Genomic DNA, 23806 nt, shown 5'->3' on the forward strand with positions numbered 1-23806 from the left:
TTTCATTTAGTTAAAACATAGTTGAGGCATCAAAATTCCAATATGGGGAGTTGGGTAATCCAATGAAATTCACTGTGATGAGATCTGATATTTATACAAATATAAGCATATGTCTACATATGTGTGCAATGGTAAGTGCATGTATGTGTGGAAATGAGAATGTGTATGGGTACAGTATTTACATATGATTGTGTTTTATTGCTGAAAATGTTTGGATGTAAACCCCTTTTAATCATTATTGGTGCTTGCCAATAGTGTATGAAAGCAGCTGAGGAAACTTCTTGACAAAGGAGTTTGGGGACTATGTGTGTTTTCAGCGTTTACAAGCCTTAGAATCATAGCACTGTGGGGAAGACATTATGAAGGAGAGGAAGGCTCTGGTGGGGAGAGAGGCTTCTTCAATTCACCTGCCTGTGAGCAGCTCAGGATGCAGACAGGAGTGTAATGTAATTCTAGAAGTTTGTGTAGGCTAGCCTCCCATAGTGCCAGGGTAGGGGGAGCTGGGAAATGAGTGGTTAACAGTGAACACTTAATAAAGACATTCTTAAACCTAGACAGAGCTGTACTGTTTGGGAGAGTCATGTCACAGATAACCATATATAGATCTCTTAACACAGAAAATAAACTCATATGAGTATTAAGCCATCATTTCTCTCCAACTCAGTAAGTAGTACAGTGAGAGGGAAGGAAAGAATTGTAATTTTTTAAAATGACTTTGCAATATGTTACAATGCTAAGGGGAAAAAATACCAGTGTCAGCATTTAGCTTGACAGTGGACTTAAGTATTTAGATTAAGTATTTTTATTGCTGTAATTTTAATGGAACCTTGAATGCTACATTTATTTGAGCTGGTATTGAATTTTTAATCCGTTAATTTTCAAATAACTTAAACATTGCTGGAATAGATTTGGGAACAGGGTTTACTCCGCCACCTGCTGGCCATTTAAAAATACTGCTGCTCTCAGGAGTTTGCCACATGAACAAGGAGACTAAACCCTAGTTTGTGAAAATGCTGTGCTATAGGGGAGAAGACTTCCTCTAGCCTGGGTGGTGATAGAAATAGCACTGAGGGGCAGGGGGGCACTGAGGTAGCGGGGGTGGTGCGTCTCATTTTTATCACTTATTCTATGGCCAGCTGCCTAAGGCTCCCTGAATAATAAGAGCCGCTCTCTTTGCCTCTCCATGGAAGGCCCTACCCATCCCTTTAATTTCCTCCTGCCTGGGATAGGTGTCATGAGACCCACCTTACATACCTCAAGTGGAAAAATGCTTTTAAAACTATAAGGCATTATATAAATAAATGTATTGGTCAGAAGTAGGGGTTGAATTAACAGTATGCAGTAGTCCCTTGGCTTCCTATAATCTGTATTTCATGTGGACATTGTCAGAAAACTTTTAATATCCAACATCTAACTGAAGTCACCTTAAATCATACTTAGAAAAATGGAAAGTATAAATGTGTATGCATATTTCTATGTATACCAAACCAGTTTCCAACTTCAACAGATCCCTTACCTGTATCATCCCTCCATCTTCCAAAAATATCTATTCCAATTAAAATGCTAAAAGTTTCCAAAATTTGTGCTTCAAACAGAGATAGTACAATAATCATAAAAACAAAATTGCCTTCACGATCTTTTCTAGTTATGCCAAATAGTATTCAAGGATAGCCTTAATGGAACTCAGGGAAACAAAACCAAGATACACAAAGGATAAAGGCCAAAATTGAATTGATTCAAATTGCCAAAATGAATTTTCTTTTTTTCCCCTAACAATCTCTTGATTTCCTAGCTATGGACGATTCCATTTTTTAAAGCCCCAATAAAATTCCCACAATTTATCTTTGTGAGGAACTCTGTGGTTGAGATTTAATATAAATTTGCAGGTATTCACAAAAGGCAGGTCAGGCAACATCACATCCTCCCCAATTGCTTTATTTCTTCACATAAATATCCCTTAAAATAGGCTTTTTCATGCTCCTGAACAGCATTGCAATCACCCTCACAAAACAAACATGGAATTCTGAACCTAAGCAAGCCACTTAGTCTGCTTGAGGGAGACAATGTCTTTCTTGTCACTTGATTTTGTCCGTTTTTTTTTTTTTTTAAGAAGAGGAAAGTTTTTTCCCCTCCTGTTTTCAGACCACCCATGAATCTTTTTATTTTTCTCTTTTAATCTGAGGAAGGGGAGAAAAGGAGACTTGTTGCCCTTAGCAGTTCTTGGGCTTTTCTGCCAGTGGGGTAAGTTAATTATTTTAACCTACTGATGAGGGGTGGCCAGGGCAGTCAGCATGGGAGGGAGGGGGAAACAGGTGTTTCAAACACCTGCGTTTCTAGGCTTAATTGCTCTGAAATCTTGTAGGCTCTCAACTGCATTCTCCTTTCTTTACAGAGGCTCAGGGGGAAGGGTTCGTTTGTGGAGTTCTTAACTAATTGTAGCATAAATATGCAACCACTTTTGGCTGAACAAATTATTTTCTTTAAAATGAACTCCAGGTAAATTTAATTAGGAAAAAGGTGATTGACAGGTATTACTCTGAATGCAAGGATTAGAAGTCCTGTGGTTAAAAGCAAAAGTCAGAGTCAATTGCCAGACATATTCTAGTTGTTTTCTTCTCATCGCACTAAGTTCAGGTAAAGAAAATGCAAATCAATGATTCTGGAAATCTCCATGTCGTGTGGCATAACCACCACAATTAAGTACCAAGAAGTATTTTTTTTCACTGAGTGCATGGAAAAATCAGCTTTTAAAATATGTTGGGATAACCTATGCACCCAAATGAGTGTTTAATGTGGTATTTTACATTCAGCTTCAATGTTTTCATAAACACAGCTTATCATAATTGAGTGCTTACCACATGGCAAACATTCTTTTTTCTATGTGTTGTCTTATTTAACCCACACACCAGCCCTGGGAGAGATTACCTATTATTTGCCTCATTTTACAGGTGCAGAAGCTGAGGCATTAGGAAATTAATTAACTTATCTAAAACCAGGTATTAAGTGGTTGAGTAGGGATTCCAACTCAAGCAGCAAGGTCCAGAGTCTGCAGCTCCCACACATTCATTAATTCACAAGAAGTCAATAGTTAGTAAGTCTCCCTACACTGAACTGTTCTCTAGGAAATTTTCTTTGTGATTCCTGAGGGTGGTAGAGGTAATATAGGGATTGGAACTTTCAGTGCTGAGCAAAAAATTCAAGGAGTTCTGTTGCTGAGCCCTAAGTCATCAGAAGAGTCCTGGTCACACATAGTATTATTTAATAAATGGTATGGGAAGAGTCTATAAAAGTACAGGACTCCAGGATAGCCTGGGTAGTCTGAAAGCAGGAAGTTTTGGAAAACCAATTATTTTGGAACTAATCCCCCTGCTCAATAAGTAACCTGTGGTCCAGAGAAATTAAGGGAGATTTCGTCAAGCTTTCACAGCAGGGCCAGAGTCTGGTGCAAGATTATAATCCAGAAATACTGCCTTACAGCCAGTACCCTTTTATTCCCAGTTACGGATTTTTCTTCCTTAGGTGAGGATAATTAGACCAATCAATTAGACCAACAATTTAATGACCTAGCCATGTGACTTCTAGTGTATTGGTGTAAAGGCCACTGAAATGGAAATACAGTCTGTTACTGACTTAATGGTTCTCATCAGGCAGCAGCTAACACAGGCTCACTTGGCACAGGAAATCAGGTGTCAACACTGGCTGATTCTGGCCAGTAAATATGCTAGCCCCAGACAAGGGAGCCTTAGTTCTTTCTTCCACCTTCCCTTCTGCCTGCCCATTTTCACCTATGGGTTTTCAGGATGTGGAGGTGTGGAAATAGGAAAGCAAGAGATTCCCCATTGGGAACTGCCTAAAACTTCTCTCTGCTTCCTGATAAATCCCAGACACAGCCTTCCATTAGCCCTGGGTCTGCCTCTCCTTTCCCAGCCTCGTTTAAATCACCTTTAAATGGAGGTCAGTGAGACATATTAGCAGGAGACCTTGTTAAAGGTTCTGACGTAGGAGGGTTCAGGTGGGGCTGAGAGTCGGCATTTCTGGCCAATTCTTAGGGAACGTTGATGCTGCTGGTCTGTTGATCCTATTTTTGAGTAGCAAGGTGATAGAGTAAATTCAGCTTATTTAAGAAGGGCATTCTATTCCATTTTTTATCTATAAATTTACACTTTTAGGGAAGGTAGTTTAAAAAATAATTACACTTTTGTGGATCAATGAGTTCTGCTATCATAGTGTGGTCTGACCTGTGTTTTTCAGATATGTGAACAAGTTAAGAGAATTTCAAGTACACAATTGATAAGGGTAACTTACATGCTTAGGAATTTCTTGTTGATTTTGATGCTTAATTTTACATTTTAGATGTTTGAAGTGTTTGAGAGAATCAGATATGCTGAATTTATAATCGTACTTTGAAATAGCTAAGGGAATTTGAATAACTATGTAAATGTTATTACAACTATATAAAAGTTGAGGGAAATTTGATCTTTTAAATTGAAATTAATTGTTCATCAAAGAATAAGACAAAGGAAGAAACATACCTAATTCATGGATCAATAAAGAAATTATAATGAAAATGAGAAAATATTGAGGATGGAATAATAACAAAATACTAACAAAACTTTGGGGAAAAAACTAAATTGATAGTTAAAGAAAAAATCAGGTTTTTTAAAATTTACTTAGAGAGAGAGAGAGAGAGAGAGCACAAGTGGAGGAGGAAAGAGAGACAGAGAGAGAGAGAATCCCAAGCAGGTTTTGCACTGCCAGCACAGAGCGCCATGCGGGGCTTGAACTCATGAACCATGAGATCATGATCTAAGCCAAAATCCAGAGTTGGATACTTAACCAACTAAGCCACCCAGGCTCCCCCTGCAAAAATTCAGTTTTTAATACTTACATTAGAAAAGAAGAAAGGCTAAACATTAGAAGTTACAAAAAAAAATTGTAGAAAAGATAAATTGAGAAAGAAGAGGAAGAAAATGATTAAGAGCATAAATTCGTGAAGTAGAAAATAGAGAATCAACAAACTCCTAAATTAGCTATTTGAAAAGACATAACTTACAAATTTACATAAAGATTGATCAAGTAAAAAGTAGAGGACATATATAAACCAAATCAGGAATGAAAAGGAAGCACAACTATAGACGCAGCAGAGATTTTTTTAAATTATAAGGATATTATGAACAACAGGTTGCAAATACATTTGAAAATTTAGAAGACATGGACAGATTCTTTTTTTTTAATGTTTATTTATTTTTGAGAGGGAGACAGACAGAGCATGAGCAGGGGAGGGGCAGAGAGAGAAGGAGACAGGATCTGGATCCCAAGCAGGATCCAGGCTCTGAGCTGTCAGCACAGAGCCCGAAGTGGAGCTCGAACCTACGCACTGTGAGATCATGACCTGAGCCGAAGTTGGACGTTTAACAACTGAGCCACCAAGGCACCCCTGGGCAAATTCTAAAAATATATCTATAAATCTTAAAACTGACTCAAGAAATAATAGGAAACCTGCATGGTTTTATAACCACTAAAAGAATTGAATTTAGTAGTTAAAAAATGTCACAGAGATTAAACACCAAACTCTTTCACTTTTAACAGTTTAACAAACATGGAAAGGAGCATGGGGGGTGGGGGTGGGAAGAACACTCCCAAACACAGATCTAAATGGAAATTCCAGGTGGATTACAGACTTGAACGTGAAAGACAAAACTATCACGCTTTAAGAAGATGAATATATTTGTGGCCTGATAATGGAGAGCTATTTCTTAAGCCGCTAAAAGCACAAACTGTGGAGGAAAAGACCAACAATAAAAAATGTCAGAATAACAGAACATTTGAGATAACATTTCATACTCCTCAAATCAGCAAAAATTTTAAAGTATGACCAAATCAAGTATTGGAAAAAATGTGGAGGAAGAGAAACTCTTCACTGCTGGTGGGAGTGTAAATTATTACAATCACTTGGGAAAACAATTTGGCCTTATCTAAAAAACTTGAAGACATCCCTGCCATATGATGCAACCATTAACTATACGTACCAGGAAACATGTACAAGAATATTCATAGCTGCAAAATTCATAATAGTCAAAAACCTGGAAATAACCCAAATATTATCCACGTGAGAATAGATAAATAAATTGTGATACTAGTCATACAATAGAATATTATACAATATTGAAAATGAATGAACTAAAATGGCACACAACAACATAGATGAATGTCAGGAACACAGTGTCACAGAAGAATATAAAAGCAACAAGAAGCTTTATATGCATTCCTCTGCCTGGCACTCATAGCATTCTATAATCCATAAAGCCCATTTAATCTATCCAATCTCATAACCTTCGCCAAAGCACATTAAGTCATTGAATCCACTAGGCACTACTTCTTTCATAGTGCCTCATGTAGACCATGATCCTTCCTCCTCCCTTGTTTTCACTTACATTATCACCACTTCTAGCTCCACCCCTACAGGAAGCCATTTGAGACGGTTCAACCTCTCTCTTCCGAACTTCCACTGAATTTACTATCAGCACTGTGACATTTCGTGATAAGTTGTTCTCCAGGTAAAGTTGATTTAACAGGTGCATAGTGAGCCCCCATTATGTGATTCAGCCTGTGGGATGTGCTGCAAGAGGCACAGAGATGAACAGAAAATAGTCCCCAGTCCCCAGTTCTAAGGAGTAATCTATCAAAACTGGATGGGAAGTTAGGCAAAACTTTACAGCCTCTCAAGAGGCTGCTCTTGAGAAAGTTGTGAAGCAGCAGGTGGTGAAGTGGTTTGAGCATGGAATTCACAGACCTGCCTTTGACTCCTGGCTCCATCCCATGCACTAGTGGTATGACTTGAAGCAAGTCATTTTACTTTTCATGTTTTAGATTCAGGTATTGTGTTATTACTCACTTCCTGGGTTGTGTTGGGGATTACCCCAGATGATGCACTATGGTGTGCTGAGGGCATTATCTGGAACATCATAAGCACAGGGAAAACAGTGCCTAGTAGCAATGAAGATGGCTAGGATTTCAACAGGTAGAGATGATGTAGACAGGAAAAGTTGCTTCTTGTGAGTAGTCCAGTTTGCTGGAGTACAAAGTTCAGGCAAGAGGAGTCCAGGTAAAGGGAATGGTTCGGATATGTTGTACAGAAAGTAGCTGCAGTTGAGAGTTGTGTGCTTAATCCTGTGGGAAAAGGTATTGGGGAAGTTGACCAAGAAGGCCATGCTTGTTTCTAAGAAGGCCCTGTGGAGAGGGTAGAAGCAGGGAAACTGATCAAAACCTTGCAAACTTTTACTGTTTGGGCTGTAGTACAAAAATAATAATGTCATTAATAGTTGAAAATTGTAATAATATTGAGTTTATATTTTGCTTCTGTGGAAACAGAAGAGAGTAAATAAAAAATGATACAGACTTTTACTCTATAGCTTAAATTTAATTCCATTACAACTTTCAAATGTTCCAATAAGGTTGATAATGATTTTTGTTGCTACAACTCTACTATACAAACATATGAAAGATTTTTATCGCCAAGGACACCATGAGAGTGACTCAGTGCTATCACTGGCAAATCTGGTTAGCGTTTCACGAACTCTCATCTATTCTGGGAGGTAGGCAGGGGGTTGGAAGCGGTTTTAAACAAGGGCTTGAGATGCTGCCTTGAATTGATAATTAGTTTTATTTTTAAATTATCATGGCAAATAGTTATCATGTAACAAATTATGGTTGTCGTCTAACACACATAGGAAATTGACTTAAAAAGTGACCTAAATCTTTCATAGTCTTTGCAACATCTTTGAAATCTCTGCAACTCACCCAATCCACTTTTGTGCCCACACTAAACTAGAAAACCCCTAAAAGATCCTCTTAGCCTTATCAGTCAAAAAAGTAGAAGGATTTTTTTTCCATCCGATATACTTTACTCTGGGCCTTTGAGTCGTTTTGTGACCCTGCCAAAAATAAAAATAATTAGAAATAAATATCATGAAATTTGTTTCCTTTGTGATTTTCTAGCAAGTGACATGGAGACCCCAAAGTTTCAATTCAATGGGTGGCAGATTCTTCATGATGCGAATATAGGCAGTGGAGATGCAGGATTGTCTTTTTCATAACTAAGAAGTAAAAAGTCTTTTCTCCCTTTCTCTGAATACCTGACTTTCCCTGCCAGCAATTCTCAAGATTATGGCTAAGTCTCCCTCACTGAATTTACCAGTCAAAAAATTTAGAAAGTGGATTGAATTATTCATTATGACATAACCCACTTACAAATTAATTATAAAAGAGTAAATCTCTGTATAAGAAAGCCAACATTTTTCTTGCATTCTATTTTGTGGACTACTTTTTAAAAAATATGTTTATTTTACTCCACTATAAGTTTGTTTTGAAAATCTGAAAGACTGAATTTTGGTAAATACGGATCTTGCTTATTTCCATTTCCTAGCTATTACCCAGAGAATGTCCAAAGGAATATTTGTAGTTCATCAGTAAATGCTAGAAAACATGCCATGCCAGGAAGTCTGCAATAACATAAGGTATATAGCTTCACTGACAAAGAAAAAATATCCCTTCTTAAAAATGAGTTTCAAAAAAGAGTTCTTACTTTTACAATGCACCATAATGCTATAAAAAATAATCACCATGGTTTCCTTTCTTTAAAAGAAATAATTTATAGGCATTTCAATTTTCACCATCAACTGCCACAGCTTATGATGTAGATCAAAATGCTATATGCAATTACCTGACTTCCACAAATGCTCCCTTGGAGTGGAAATAATGGGAGTTGATCATATTTCGTAGTGAGGCAGGACTCCCAATGCCATAGATAGCAGCTGTCATGTGTATTTGAGAAGTGGGAGCCTAACAGGACCGTAGACAATGTGCAGACAGAACCATGTGAGAAAGGCTCTATTACTAATGGCAGATACACTATTTGTTGCTTTAGCTTTAAAAAGCAGACACATATTATGAGCATATAAATGTATTATGAACCATGTAGTCAGTTAACAAGAATAGCGAGCATTTATTGGGAGTGTGCCTGGCACTGTTCTGAGTACTTTATGTGTTACAACTTTCCTCACTTCATCACAACAACCTGATAAAGGTGGTACTATCATCTCCACTTTACAGATGAAGAAACGGAGTCCTATGCAAGAGCATTGTCCAAGGTCATACAGTGCATAAGAGGCTCACTCAGGGGGGATCGAACCCAGGTTTGCTTCTCTGAGACCCGGACTCCTAACTACTGTGCAGCCCCACATCCTTGAAAGTTCAGGTGCAGTGACCTCTGCTATTGCCTATCATGGGCCTGAGATGGGCCTTTGCCTACAGTGATGACCCAATGTCCGTGCGGGAGAACAAGACAAGTTCATTCCAGCCTGCTCCTCATTCTAGAGACTCGAGGCACAAAACCGTGAAGTGGAGGTAGGGCTCCATCTCCTGCTTTCCTCTCTGCCACACTCTGCTGTGTACCACACTCTTCTCACTTTTCACAAACTTGCTGGTTTTATGTGCAGCTATTCTAGCAGTTTTCCTATTGGCAAAGCTATTGTAAGGGGAGCTTTACTATTTAGTTGCAATAATAGGGCTTCCTAAGTCCAAGTCCCTCTATGTCAAGTATTATGTCTGTTTTCACAGTCAGGATTATCACACCATGATTAAGTAGCTGACAGACCTCCTGTTTTGCAGAACAAGATTGCATCACCAACCAGTTTCTCTGTCACTGATACTACTGTTGGGGACAAAGTGAATTGAATCATTTGGTAAAATGGTTCAGATTGGCCATATCACAGTTTGGTCATATTTGTCATTTGAATATGACTTAGCCCAAAAGAAAATATCCTGCCCACATACCTATTTCTCTCCTGTTTACCTTAGACACAGAAGGCTTCTGGAGAGTGGAGCTAAGCCATACTCAACAAATGCCAGTGGAGTCTCTGTTGAAGTTGCTGGCCTCTTCATAGTTATAATCCCCTTCCTCACAGAATTAAGTCTTCCAGGGGAGAGACAATCAAACATGCAACTACAGTAAAGTGTAATAAGGGAAAGTTGGGAGGTTTCTGTGATAACAGTGGAAGGGCACCCAGTTCAGAATTTGGGGGCCTGGGGTCAATGAAGCTTTCATAGAGGAAAGATGTCAGACCTGAAGGAAGATTAGGAATTACTCAGAATGAGTGGCCTGAGAAAGGAGAGAGGAATAGGGAAAAGAGATAAAGGGAATAGCAAAGGCCGGGAATTTGGAGGGAATATGGCACATCCCTGGAACTGGCAGGGGTTCCCAGCACTATTTTTTATTTACTGATTTACATAAGGGCCAAGGAACCCCCTATAAAAAGATTTTATCCTTGTTTGCCTGGGATTTGGAAATATGCAGCCATAATCAAAACCAAATAGTGGGAAATGCTTGCAGAAAATGAGGTGAGAGTCAGCTCTATTTACATCCCATGTCATAAGATGTGGGGTTCTGTGTGTGCACAGGAGGGGCTGTGACACTGTAGGGCTCAAGTTGACTTGCGGTGGAACATATTCCCCTCTACCCACAAACTGACTACAATCCAGAAGGTGCATTCTTCTTACTGTTCCTGAGTGACAACGTGGATCTGTGGCCTTATGGTATAACCCCACCTTGAAGGTCTATCAGTCTCAAGGAGACCACAGTCCCGTTCTCCTTGCATTGAGCCAATGAGGGTTTTCTGCTCTGTCCACATCCAGGCAGTGGTGACAGCAAAGAATGAGAATAAGTAACACTCGGGCAGCACCTCTGTGGAACCCTAGAGGCTGGAGTCAGCTGAGTCCTGAAACAGGCAGCAAAAGAAAGAAGGTAACACTCTGTACCTAATACTTGGGAGCTCAAGCAATCTTGCTTTGGGACTCCAAGTGGGCAAAAGTAAAAACAGATTCTTCTGGCTTCATGAGAACAGTGATGCCCCCTGGTATTGGGGCATACCACATTTTCAGCCCTACTGTCACCTGGTGGAGGCAATGGCAACAAGTGCAGGTACCAGCCTATAGATTTGTTGATCCTGAGACGCAGTTGTGATTTGGCCTCCACCAGCAACAAGTGATGACTGGGACTATTTATGGATTCCTGTAAGGACCTTGGGAGTTTCTAGAAATACTTTAGTAAGAGGGGACTACATAAAAGGTGAGAGCGCCTGGCTGGCTCAGTCAGTAGAGGATGTGACTCTTGATCTTGGGGTTGAGCCTCATGTTGGGTGTAGAGATTAATTTACAAAAAAGCAAAGAAAAAATTAAAAACAAAAAGAAGGTGTTTTCTGTGGCCAAGTAGGGAGCATGGGATTTAAGGCCCCTAAAATTTGGGCATGAATGGGTTTACATCCCTCCTCACCAACTGGGGAGGTTGAGAGATGTGGGTCACATCCAGAAGACATCACTAGCATAGCTAAACGTGAAGTTTCATAGAAGTAACGTGTGGTTGAATCCCCTGTAGCACTTACTACATATCTTGCACATAATAAAATTTCATAAATACTTGACAATCTAATGACTGACTGCATGTTTTTCTACTGGATCTTTCTGGAAGGAAAACCTGTAACCATGAAGGCATAAGGATTATGGTGACACAGAATGAGGTATGTGTGCCCCTAGGCATGTGCTTGGAGAGAAACGTGGTGAATACTCACTGGCACACTGATTTTTCTAAAGAGTTTTTGGACAAACACTAAATGTTTGAACTGGTAAGTAATTTAAAACATTTTGTATTAAAACAGGCATGGCCATATTCAGGAATAGCATATTAAAAAGCACATTGAATCTATTCTTGCTGTATAAGTGATGTTTGAAATAGAATATCAAACAAAGATAAAATAAATGATTTCAAACAAACACCAGCCTTGCCTTAGACACTTAGAACCTCCTCCCTCCACCTTCCTCCCTGGAGTCTTCTGCATCTTCACTGCCTTTGGCCAATAGAGATACTTGAATAGAAAAGTCTGCAAATCACTGCTGGGTGGAAGTGTGGGATGGTGGTCAGGAGATACAAGCTTTAACTTTCTGCTTAATAAAAATAATAATCCATTTTTTACTTATTAATAGTAATAACAATAGTAGCAACAGGCTAGTGTTCGGCAAATGCTTACTAAGTGCCAAGTACTTTTAATGCCTTATTTCATTTAAAACACACACACACACACACACACACACACACACACACACATTTTGAGGTCTGTACTATTAATGTGTCAATTTATGAGGCACAGACAGCTGAAGTGACACAGGCTATGGGATGGAGCTGGCTTTCAAACCCAGGAGTGGGTCTTCCAAACCTAATTAAGCAATGGAACCTCAAGATGCCCACTAGCTGTGCTGCCCCCAGCTGGGGACACAGGCTGCTGGTCCTAAGCCAAAGCAGTCAGCTTTGCGTTTCACCCGTGGCCTGTGGGGTAGCCAGACAAGAAAATTTGGCCCCAAAGGCATGCCTGAGATTGTGATGTCCAATGATCCCACTTGTATTTTCTTGAGAAAAGTGTGAAGGTAAGACAATCAGAAAGAGCGCACCAGGGCCAGAAGCAATAAAGGGGAAACAAAGCAGGAAGAGAGGCAGAGGGTGATGCAGTTAGAAGAAGGCTGTGTCCCAGTGGCCTGAGTCCCTTAGAGAGATGACATGGTGGCCAAATCCCTCGAGCTTCCCTTGAAAAGCTACGTCTGCTCAATCTGTAACAGTGAGAAAACTTTGCTCTGCCTTTCTGTGGGGCCTGGTGAGCAACTTCCTGACATGTTTCCTAGGTTTCCTCACCTCCTGTGTAAAACTTTCAGTCATCCTTCAGCATCCGAGGCCGTGTTTCTTCTTTTCAGTCTGGCAGCCCAACACAGTACCAATTCAGTGTGGTTCCAGGCAGGTCCCTTCTTCCTCCTGGGTCTCTGGTTTCGCTTCAGTCAGTTAGGCAGTTGTGTGCTCAAGTGAGGACGGTACTGCCCCACTGAGGACACTTGGGATGTGTGTATATAGAGGGGGCAGTTTTGAAGGTCAAAAAAAGATGGAGGGGCATTTAGCACCCAGGAACCATCAATGCTAAACACTCTGCCAGGCCATTAGTACCCACGCTGAGAAACACTGGGTGATCTGGAATCTTTACAGTGGCTTCTTCCTATAGAAATATAAGTAAAGCCATTTTAAGTTTTGAAGTTCTGTTAAATGGGCTTCTTAGAGTTGAAAGTTAAAATGTTAAAGGGAAATCAAAAATAGCTCATTATTTATATGGAGATTTCCAAACAGACTTTTAAATACTGGGTGATTTTCTAAAGGAAACAGCTTTGCTGTGACTGGAGGATTTCTGGCATGTTTCTAATGCCCTTGAGCTCTAAAGATATAAAGCCACGATCACATGAAACACAGATGTCCTATGAGCCAGAAGGTGTTCTATTGATAAACTTTCATAGCAGAATTTCCTTAAATTGCAGGAAAAAAAAACCCCACCATTTTTTTTTTAAATCCATTTGTACCTGATTTTATTTGTCTGCTAGTGAGGAATAATGGAATGTTTGGCAAAGTCAAACTGGAGCATACTTTGTTAAGGGCCCTTTCTTTCTTTCTTTTTTCTTAATGTTTATTTATTTTGAGAGAGAGAGAGAGAGCCGGGGAGGGGCAGAGAGAGAGGGAGACAGAGAATCCCAAGCAGACTCCCTGCTGTCAGCGCACAGCCTGATGTGGAGCTCGAACTCATGAACTGTGAGATCATGACGTGAGATGAAATTAAGAGTTGGATGCTTAACCGACTGAGCCACCCAGGTGCCCCAAGGGCCCTTTCTTTAGGGCCATGTGCAGTTGCCTTTTTTGGTCCTCCTGGATCATATATAAACCTATGACTTAAATATTTTAGGTGTTCCTTACTGCTTATGTTATTTTTGTTGTATCTGATTACCAAGTGTTATAATTAACTGAATATTTTTTATCAGCTCACTTTTTAAAAACTTGTATTCATCTTAAGTAATATCTGTGAGACAATGCTTTGATAAGTCATTTATATTTTTTTAATATACCCTAAAATGTACACATAACTTAAAAATTGTTTAAGTTCACGGGCACCTTGGTGGCTCAGTCGGCTAAGCGTCTGACTTGGGCTCAGGTCATGATCTTGCAGTCTATGAGTTTGAGCCCTGCCTTGGGCTCTGTGCTGACAGCTCAGAGCTTGGAGCCTGCTTCAGATTCTGTGTTTCCCTCTCTCTCTCTGCCCCTCCCCCACTCATGCTCTGTCTCTCTGTCTCTTTGTCTCTCTCTCTCAAAAATAAACATTAGAAATTTTTTTAAATAGGGGCGCCTGGGTGGCGCAGCCGGTTAAGCGTCCGACTTCAACCAGGTCACGATCTCACGGTCTGTGAGTTCGAGCCCCGCGTCGGGCTCTGGGCTGATGGCTCAGAGCCTGGAGCCTGTTTCCGATTCTGTGTCTCCCTCTCTCTCTGCCCCTCGCCCGTTCATGCTCTGTCTCTCTCTGTCCCAAAAATAAATAAACGTTGAAAAAAAAATTTTTTTTAAAAAAGAAATTTTTTTAAATAAAAAAATTGTTTAAGTTCATTCCATATATTACCTTAAATCACCTCCAGTAAATATAACTATAGCCATAGCCATAACCTATACAATAGTACAGAGGAGCTTTAAAAATCCAGATCCTATATAGAAAACACAGGGATTAACAGAGAATAAATAAACCCATGTTTGTAACGTGAGTACATATAAGTTTATGATAGAGCTGACTTAAGCATGAGTTGGAATGTGTGAGTGTGTGTGTGAGTGCAATCAGTTATATCTAATATTTTTTGTGGCCTTAAGTTGCACCCTGGTATTACCTTCCAAATACTCCTTAATAGGTAACTGGTAAAATAGTCAGTGTTACCACAATGAATTAAAAATGCTGTAGCCAAAAGCGAAGAAATTTGACATGTCTGTTAGTCTGTCCTGGCTTTATGTAGGGTGGACATACAATATCTTTTGGGCTTTGGAAACCATTGAAACAGAACCTGTGGCAGACACAAGGGAAAAGACATAATGCGTGGTCATGGAATTGAAGGTGGGGTAGGAGGGAAATGAAGACAGGAAGAAGGGAGGGAGAGAAAGTTAAAACAGATGAATAGATCGTGTCCCCTGAAGTTAGGTATCAACTTCACCAAATTCATAAGAAGGAATTAGACCTCTTTTCTATTCTTTCAAACATATGGATTCCTCCATCAGCGATGCCTTTTTCTTTGAAATCATTCAATAATCACAGTGATAGCTTCACATGAATGGAGGATGTTCAGTGTGTCAAAATTCTCACTAAGTCAAAAGGAAGGATTCTATTTAAGGGAAACTAGTGCCACACCATTGTCAGTTTGATACTGTCCATAGATTTTATCAATTTCTCTAGCGTCTTGCCAGCTCCACGCTGACCGAGTTTCTTACCTGTTTTGTTCAGAGTCTGAGCATCTGGGCTCAACAGATAGAAGGCACTTGACAAACATTTGTTGAATGAATGAATGAAACTTGGTCTTTCCCAGCTTCCGTGAAAAGCACTGCGGGCGACGGAGAAGAAAATAAGAAAGCCTCGTCCCTGACATTTGTTGATGGAGGAGACAAAAAGTCCATGAGGATTGAGGTGAGGAGGCTTTTCCATGCCACATGGGCCTGAGTGAAAGGCAGGAAATGCACCATGACCTTATTGGTCCTTCCTGAAGCCCATTTCAGACACTTAGAACCTTAGCTAGAAAGCTCAGTAGTTCCTCTGCTCCCTCACTGGGGACGGTTCCCACTTATTTAGAGATAAACTGTCTGATGGATACAATTCGTCTGACTTCAATTTTCAACGGTCTTTGCAGCTTGAAAATTATAGTGGTGCATGGCTATTCAGCCCTCAGAACTCTTAAATCCCTTTCCTTTTGCTCAGCACTCCCCCACCCCAGCGGTAACTCAGAAGCCTAACTCTCCTTCCCTGTGTTTCAGAAATCATCCCCAACTGCTAGTGCTGTCCAATTTTATCGTTTTCAATAAAAATATTTTTAATGTATCTCTAAAAGCAATTTAACTTGCCTAGCTTTGTAAGATTTTCCCCATCTGAATATCCAAGTCATAGAAAAAAGTCATTTGGGGCATCTGGGTGGCTCAGTCTGTTAAGGATTGGACTTTGGCTCGGGTAATGATCTCACGATTCTTGGGTTGGAGCCCCAGGTCAGGCTCTGTGCTGACAGCTCAGAGCCTGGAGCCTGCTTAGGATTCTGTGTCTCCCTCTCTCTCTGCCCCTCGCTTTCTCTCTCAAAAATAAATAAACATTAAAAAAAAATTTTAAGTCATTGACAGATATAAAGGGTAGCATATGGATGATTTGGGGTTTATGGATGATCGACTTGGGGTTTGGAAAATAGGCTTACCACCTGGAAACCATGGCTATGACACTTTCACACAAAACTAACTCTCAGGCGTGGTTCAGTATCATCTTTAGTGTGTGCGTGCCAGCTACTTTACCAGCCACAGCCTGGCTTTTAAGCTTACACGAGGGCGACCATGTCTTTGCTCATCTGCACACACCTCCCAGGCGAGGAGCACCCGCAGGCCTGGATAAATGCTTGTACGCTTCATTAACATCCCCCTGAGAGCTGGAGCTGGGGGTATCCTTATCGGGGTGGGCGAGCCACCTGAGCGCCGCCTGAGGCCGGGCGCCCGCAGGTGCAGAGGGCAGATGAAGCCACGGAGAGGCCTCGCCTGCCCGGCGCAGCCCCCAGCCCAGGAGTTAGACCAAACTTGTAGTGTCTCGGAGTCGGGAGCCACGCTCAGCCCACTCCTGGGGCCTGGCGGACGGCGACCTCCTCCCGGGTGCTCCGCGGGCAGCGCCCTCTGAGCCTGGCGGCAGCTGCACCACGCCCGCCGCCCCCCTCGCGCAGCCGTGAGCGCAGTGGGGCCGTCCCGGGGATTTGTCAGTGCGCCCTAGATAGCCGCAGACAGCTGCCATCTGTTATGTTTAGTAACAACCCCACGCCGCTCCCCCTTCCCGGTGAATAAGCCTGCCTCGGTCATTAAGCCGGGAAGTTATTTTTTAACGGCTCCCACTCCCTCTCGCAAGCAGGTTTTGCCCATTAGGCAGCGACTGCGGCTGTCTTCAGCGCCGCCGAATCCTGCTTTCTCCCCGCCTCCCGGCTTGGGCTGGAGGCCGTTTTCACTGTCAGCCTAGGCCTAGGGGCAGGTGCTTCACTGCAAAGGCGGAGAGAGCACCTCTCTCCACGAGTTCACTGAAGAGAAAAATCTGTGATGTGTGCACCATTTTAATGCATCGCATTTCAGGTCTGCAAATGCGAAGTGTAAATTGGACTAGAGTATGATTGTGAATCAGACCAGACGTCATGATTAATTTATCACCGTGCTCCAGATACATCAGCTAAAATAATATGAATTTCAAGTAACGGTTCCTCTTGCCTTTGTGTTGGCTGGTGAACTCTAAAGAATAGATCACTAAAGCAAGAAAGGAATTCACTTTCTTCTGGTATTGGCAAGGCATGGATGTAATTAAACATTCCCAACCAGGTTCCTAACACCACTTGAAACTGAATTTGCCCGTTGACATTTTATATCAGCCTATATCCAACTCTCAGTGATACACCCTAAGCGGCTGGAAAACACTGAAGTGGAGATGAGCTCTTTCATATTTCAGGCAATGTTTGAAATGCCTAAGGTTCTGGTTCTCCAACTGGCTGATTATTAGAATGTTTTAGGGCATTGCCACTCAGAGTGTGGTCCATGAAGCAGCAGCACCCCATCCCTTTCAAGATGATTAGAATGCAAAATCTCAGGCCCTACCTCAGACCTGTGGAGGCAGGTCCTGAGAATCTAACTTTTTAACAAGACCTCATATTAAAGTTTGAGAAGAAATGATTTAGTTTTTTTAAAACCACAAATATTTGCCCAAACGTCTAGATGCATTTAGTAAGCAGCCCAGATGATTCTTATAGAGTGGTTAGGTTTGGAGGTCACTGTCACGAAAGTCTAAGGTTCAGGTGACTTTTATGCTCATGACATCAGCCGAATATTTGAATCAGTAGAACTGTCTTAAAGTTTGGCGCAAGTGGGTTTATCTCTTTGGGCATCCATGAATTACAAATGCAGTAAAGCTTATGAATTTTTTTTTTTGGTTAAATCACAACACATTTATTGCTCCATTAGGAAAGCTTAAAACTGAGAAGGTGGGTTTTCTCCTTGCATAACTGGCTTATTCACTTCCAGACTGAATGTAGGCATCAGAAAATCTTTTGCTTGGCCATTAAAACTGCCCCCTCCCCATCCAAATGGTCTGACTTTAGTTATAACGGTACCTTTCATTCAGAGGGACACAAAAAGTCCTTTATGCTGATGCTCAGTGCTGTTTAGGGTTATACTGGAAGACTGTGTCTCATTCTGGACTTTACAATAAAAGAAGGACGTGGAGACCTTGGCAAAGGGTTCAGAAGAAATTCCTAAAGATTATTTTTAAAATTCAAAGTGAATCTTCAAGTTGCACAGCATTTCTAGAAAGTAGACATCCATCCATTCATCGATATAAACAACATGAAATGAATTGTCACTGCAGCTTGAAAGCTTTTCACTTTTAGAGAAATTAATATTGTAGGAATAAGTAGAGGAAGAGGTAGGAATGTCTCTGGCACACCAGTTCTCCCCCTGGGTCGCACATCGCAATCACCTGGGGAGGTTTTAAAACTCCCAGTGCCAATTAAGTGGATGGTAAGGAGGCTTCAGTAGTTTCTAAAGTTCTCTAGGTGTTTCTGATTTGCAGCTAAAAACGAGAAGAGAGCAGTGCTTCTCCAACAGTAGCACACATCAGCACCACCTGTTAAATGCAGATTCTGATGGAGCAGGTCTGGGGTGGGACTTCTGCGGCTCTAACAAGTGCTCAGGTGATGTCAAAGCTCTGGCCTGTACCCCAGGCTTGAGTGGCAAGGGGCTAGAGGCCTTTGATAGTAGACAAATCTCTCTCCCAGAAAGAGTTCAGGATCTTATTTTAGGACTATACCAAACTCCCTGTGGCTTTATTACATTTGTCAACAAGAAAAAGACATCCCTTCAGGCATCACCTAAACCAATGGAAAGAAAAAAGCAACATCAGGAACACTGCTTTGGATGAAAATATTTAACAATGATCAGTATCTCCTTGAATGGAGAAGTATTTGCAGAATTTAAAGGACAGAGATATTCCTGGATTTTGGGGACAATATTGCCATCCCTAATCTCATGCTACTCTTTCCTCAGAATGGTTTTATTTAGTAGCAGAGTCATCACAATGGTATCTGGTCAAGTTTAGGGGCAGCTGGGGGCGGGTGCTGCCGCATCTATGTTGGGAACATCTGGTCCGTCTCAGAACCGAGAGGATCCTCTGAGTTCTTGGCATAGGAGAGCCGGCCACTTTGTCATGAGACTCCATTCAGCTGTCAACATGATGGGGCAATTAACTAAACACAGTTTTAAAAACTTCAAATTTAAACGTGTCCACAGTGAAAGGAATAGCTAGCCTAGATGACAGGGCTTTAAGTGTGCTATCTCATTTAGATTCTCAACAACCTTATGGGGTGATTAGTATTATTATCCATATTTTACAAATAACAGAGCTTAGAAACGATCAGAGACTTGTCCAAGACCACACAACTAGAAAGTAGCAGAACCAAGGTTGGGCCCCACTTCCATTTGACTCCAAAATTGCCACACTAAGTTCATCCGTGTGACGATAAATCTAGCTTGCTGTTTAGAGTTTTCTATGGGTATTTCTGCTGCTATAAGCAGTGTTCATGTTTTCCCTAGGCTGTGGTCTAAATATTTTTTAAAAAGCAGCCTTTTAATTTTTTAATTAGCCGGGTTCCCCAAAGATAAGGCTCTTTAAAGGTCAGATGTTAACTTAATCCTCTTTGGGTTATCATTGAAAAAGATCAGCTGTATTGACCTTGACAAAACCGCCTCAGAGGCTTGGGGACAGACAGGCCCTTCAGTATCAGTGAACACAGACAACTGCTGTTATGGGAAGGGGCATCTTCTGTGCTTTTGATAGCAGGCAGATTTGTTTTTCTTGACAAGACCCTGAGTAAAAAGACTTAATATCCATCTTCAGTGTGAATTGAATCGTGTCCTGCTGACATTAGATCCTCAGCCCCAAGGAACACCAGGCTGGCCACTGAGGGGCTGCGCTAGGCAGACTCAATGACCGCGAGAAGAAACAGAGCGTGACAGGGGCTGAATTGCATTGCCAAAAAGGGCAGGCTTGTCACATGCTTATCAGGCTGCCTCCACCGCAAAGCCTGACCAATGACACAAGACAACAGTGGCCCACAGCTTGTGGAACACTTTCCTAAGGAGAGTCAGGACTTCTAAGATATAGCCTAAAATGCAGAGTTTGCCTGAAAAGAGAAAAACTCTATCAGCTTTGAGTCAACATGGTAACATCTCTTCTACATGACAGCCGTAACAAAGCATTGCTATCCTGGGTGTGTGCTGGGATAAAGATGGGGGCACGCTGACCCACCCCAAGCCTGCACAAGGCTAGAGGGGGAACCGCTAGGACCAGCATTGGCAGTTGAGACAATTGGAGTCCTTCCCTGGGATTGTTTAAACTGTAAGTAAAAGAAGGAATCTTCACCCTTCCAGGGGCAGCGGTGGAGGGATCAAAGTTTATAGGAGTTGTCAGCAGCCTTTCTGGAGGCGCTGGTCTAACCTAGAGGAGGCGCTGGTGTAACCCAGAGGAGGCAACTGGTCTAAACTAGAAGGTAAGAAAGGCTACGGAGAAAGCAGGGAGGGCCCTCAGGCTCCTGGGCCCAGTTGTTCCTGAGGCTCAGCTCCTCCTGACCAGCCACAATGTAGTTGTTCAACAGTAGATACTACAAAGTAATAAATTCCCTTTTTGCCTAACCTAGTTAAATTTCTATCAGTTGTCGGCAAGAAAGCCCTGACTCCTACAGAGGAAGTATGAAATGTGATCTTAGAAAATCTGCACTTCATTTTCAGTGTCCTCTCCTCTGAAGTGGACAAGCAGTGCATTCCTGCAGGGGACACTGTTTTCTCCCATTTCATAACCAGCAGGCTGATGGCTCCTTCCCAGAGGATCTGGCCATCGGCTTTCTGCCATGTGGTTTTAAGAAAAAGCTGAGAATTTCAAAATGTCTCCTCTGGGGAAAATCTGCAGTTTCTCTAAGAATGGAAGAAGGAATGCACTTTAGTAAGCTGAGGAGTGCAGGTACTTTAGGAGAGCAGGTCTCCCAGCTGGTGTTCACATGACATCATAATGTCAGGAATGGAAAGGGATGTGCATTTATGGAACGTGCCTCGCAACATGTAAGGCACATTTTATAAAATAATCATTACATCACAGATAAGAACTGCTAGTCCATTTTGTAATGTAGCCGAGAAATATTATGATTTTAACTACTTTCTAACCCCTTACCCATATCCTCTCTCTTATCATTCAAACATCCTTGGGGACTTCCTATATGGATAGGACTAAAATCCTAGCAGAAGAAAATTCTTGCTGTTTTAGTTCAAAGGTAGATTTTTAAAAAAAATTTATAGCAGATACCAGATTTTCAAATGTAAGAGCCAAGCTCTTGAATAATTTTTGTCTTTTTAATTCTAAAATCTTGTTTCCAAATACTAAGGGCCAAAGACAAAAGGACCTAGAGTCCAGACTTTATTCTATAAACCAGGGGTCAGCAAGCTATGGCCTTCAGGGGTAAAGCTTTTGTAAACAAAGTTTTATGGAAATAGTCACACCCATTTCTTTATGAATTGTCTATAGCTACTTTTGCCCTAGAACAGCAGAGCTGGGTGGTTGCAACAGAGACTGTATGGAATGTAAAGCCTAAAATAGTTACTATCTGGCCCTTTTCAGAAAGCTTGCTGACCTCTGCATAAATCATAGGAAGGAGGAAGTATATAATAAGAGGTGGTGTTTTCTTCCCCCAAAAGGGATAAGGATTTGACCTGCAAGAGAGAGAAATTTAAGGATGGGTGACTAAAGCTTAGAGATTTCTGAGCTCTGAAGAATAGGCACAGAGCCCACCATCCTGAACTAAGTCTAAAAGAGAGTGGGAAATAAAAACCACAGATTGACTTGGAAGTAGAGAGTAGAGAAACTTTTGCCTACAGGTGACCCCGTGAAGGGTCTAGGGGCAGCCTCAATATAGAGTGGTCTGTAGGAGTTTCCAGAAGATTCCTATGTCCCCTAAAAAGGACTGGAGGTGACTCAAAGGGCTGAAAGCCTGGATGAAGTCTCTCAGTTATGACATGGGACTACCACCAACAAATGAGCTGGACCATACATGTTGGAGACCCCAGCAGGACAAAAGCAGCATTAGAGACTGAGCCAGTATCCAAAATGCTATCAAGGGCAGGGGATGTTACATGTCCTGGATGCCTCATTCCTAATGCCAGGATAAACTCTTGGAGCCCCTGATTCACCCTCAGAACTCCAATTACTCCTTGGACAGAAAGAGATAAAATATGGGATCCTTGTCTAAGTGGTTCCCAAAAAGTGCTGAGCAGGCTTCCTGGAAGATAGTGTGGTCTCACTGTTTAGCAGTATCTTTTAGCTTATCCTTCAGAAGTTCTGCCCCAATGAAGTGTCATCAGCATTAGGACAATAATATTGGTGTCTGAAACAGCACTGTCCACAGAACTTCCTGCTGGGGTGGAAATGTTCTATATCTTCACTGTTCATCCACTAACTGCATGTGGCTATTGTGCTTGAAGTATGGCTGTGCCACTGAAGGACTGATTTTTTCACTTGCATTTAATTTATTAACTTCTGTTATAATTTAAATAGCTACAGTACAGGTCTAAGAGATTAGATTATTTTCTAGGTAAAAATGAAAAGAAATAACTGAAGAAATCCAGTTTGAGAGCTAGTGGACCTTGTGACATCCGTTTTCTAGTCTCTTCAGTTTTGTCTCTGGATTAAATTCCTAGAGTGTTCCTGGAATGTTCTCACACATATTACAGATTAGAGAACCCAAATGAAGAAGCAAAACACAGATCGTTTGACATGAGGATGCCTCAAGAACTTTTCTTTTGATCCCCGCAGGCCATCTGGAGCTGATGGACAAAGAGGTCCGAGATGAGGGAAAAACACAGATCGCAAAAGAAACCTAAGGTGAGGGGGCATCTGGGTGGCTCAGTCAGTTAAGCATCCAACTTCAGCTCAGGTCATGATCTCACGGTTGGTGGGTTCCAGCCCTGCGTCGGGCTCTGTGCTGACAGCTCAGAGCCTGGAGCCTGCTTTGGATTCTGTGTCTCCCAATCTCTCTGCCCCTCCCCAACTTGTGTTCTATCTCTGTTTCTCAAAAATAAATAAACGTTAAGATTTTATTTATTTATTTTATTTATTTTTTGAGAGAGAGAGAGAGAGAGCGCGCCAGCATGAGCAGGGGAGGGGCAGAGAGAGAGGGGGACAGAGGATCCGAAGCAGGCTCCGTGCTGATAGGCTGACAGCAACTGCAAGCCGGATGTGGGGCTTGAACTTACAAACCGCGAGATCACGACCTGAGCCCAAGTCGGTCGCTCAACCAACTGAGCCACCCAGGTGCCCCGGCGTTAAAAAACGTTGAAAGAAAGAAAGAAAGAAACCCAAGGTAAGAAAAGAAGGTGGTGGGGCACGGTTGGGGCGGGAGATGATGTAACTTCCTCAGCTGCCTGGTTTCTCATCCCCCAGTACTGTCAAAACCCCTCCTGAACCAGTCTCCACACCCAGCTGTATTTGGTCTGCTCTTATCCCTTCTTTCCTCCGTGTCCAAGCCTGTAATTATTGACACCAGGTGCACTGCTAACACTCATCTCCTGTGACTTTATCATTCACAGAACTGTGAGTGGTAATTTGCC

Source organism: Puma concolor, chromosome B3 (genome assembly GCF_028749965.1).
Source record: "Puma concolor isolate L17-30 chromosome B3, mPumCon1.1.hap2, whole genome shotgun sequence".
Classification (NCBI taxonomy): Eukaryota; Metazoa; Chordata; class Mammalia; order Carnivora; family Felidae; genus Puma; species Puma concolor.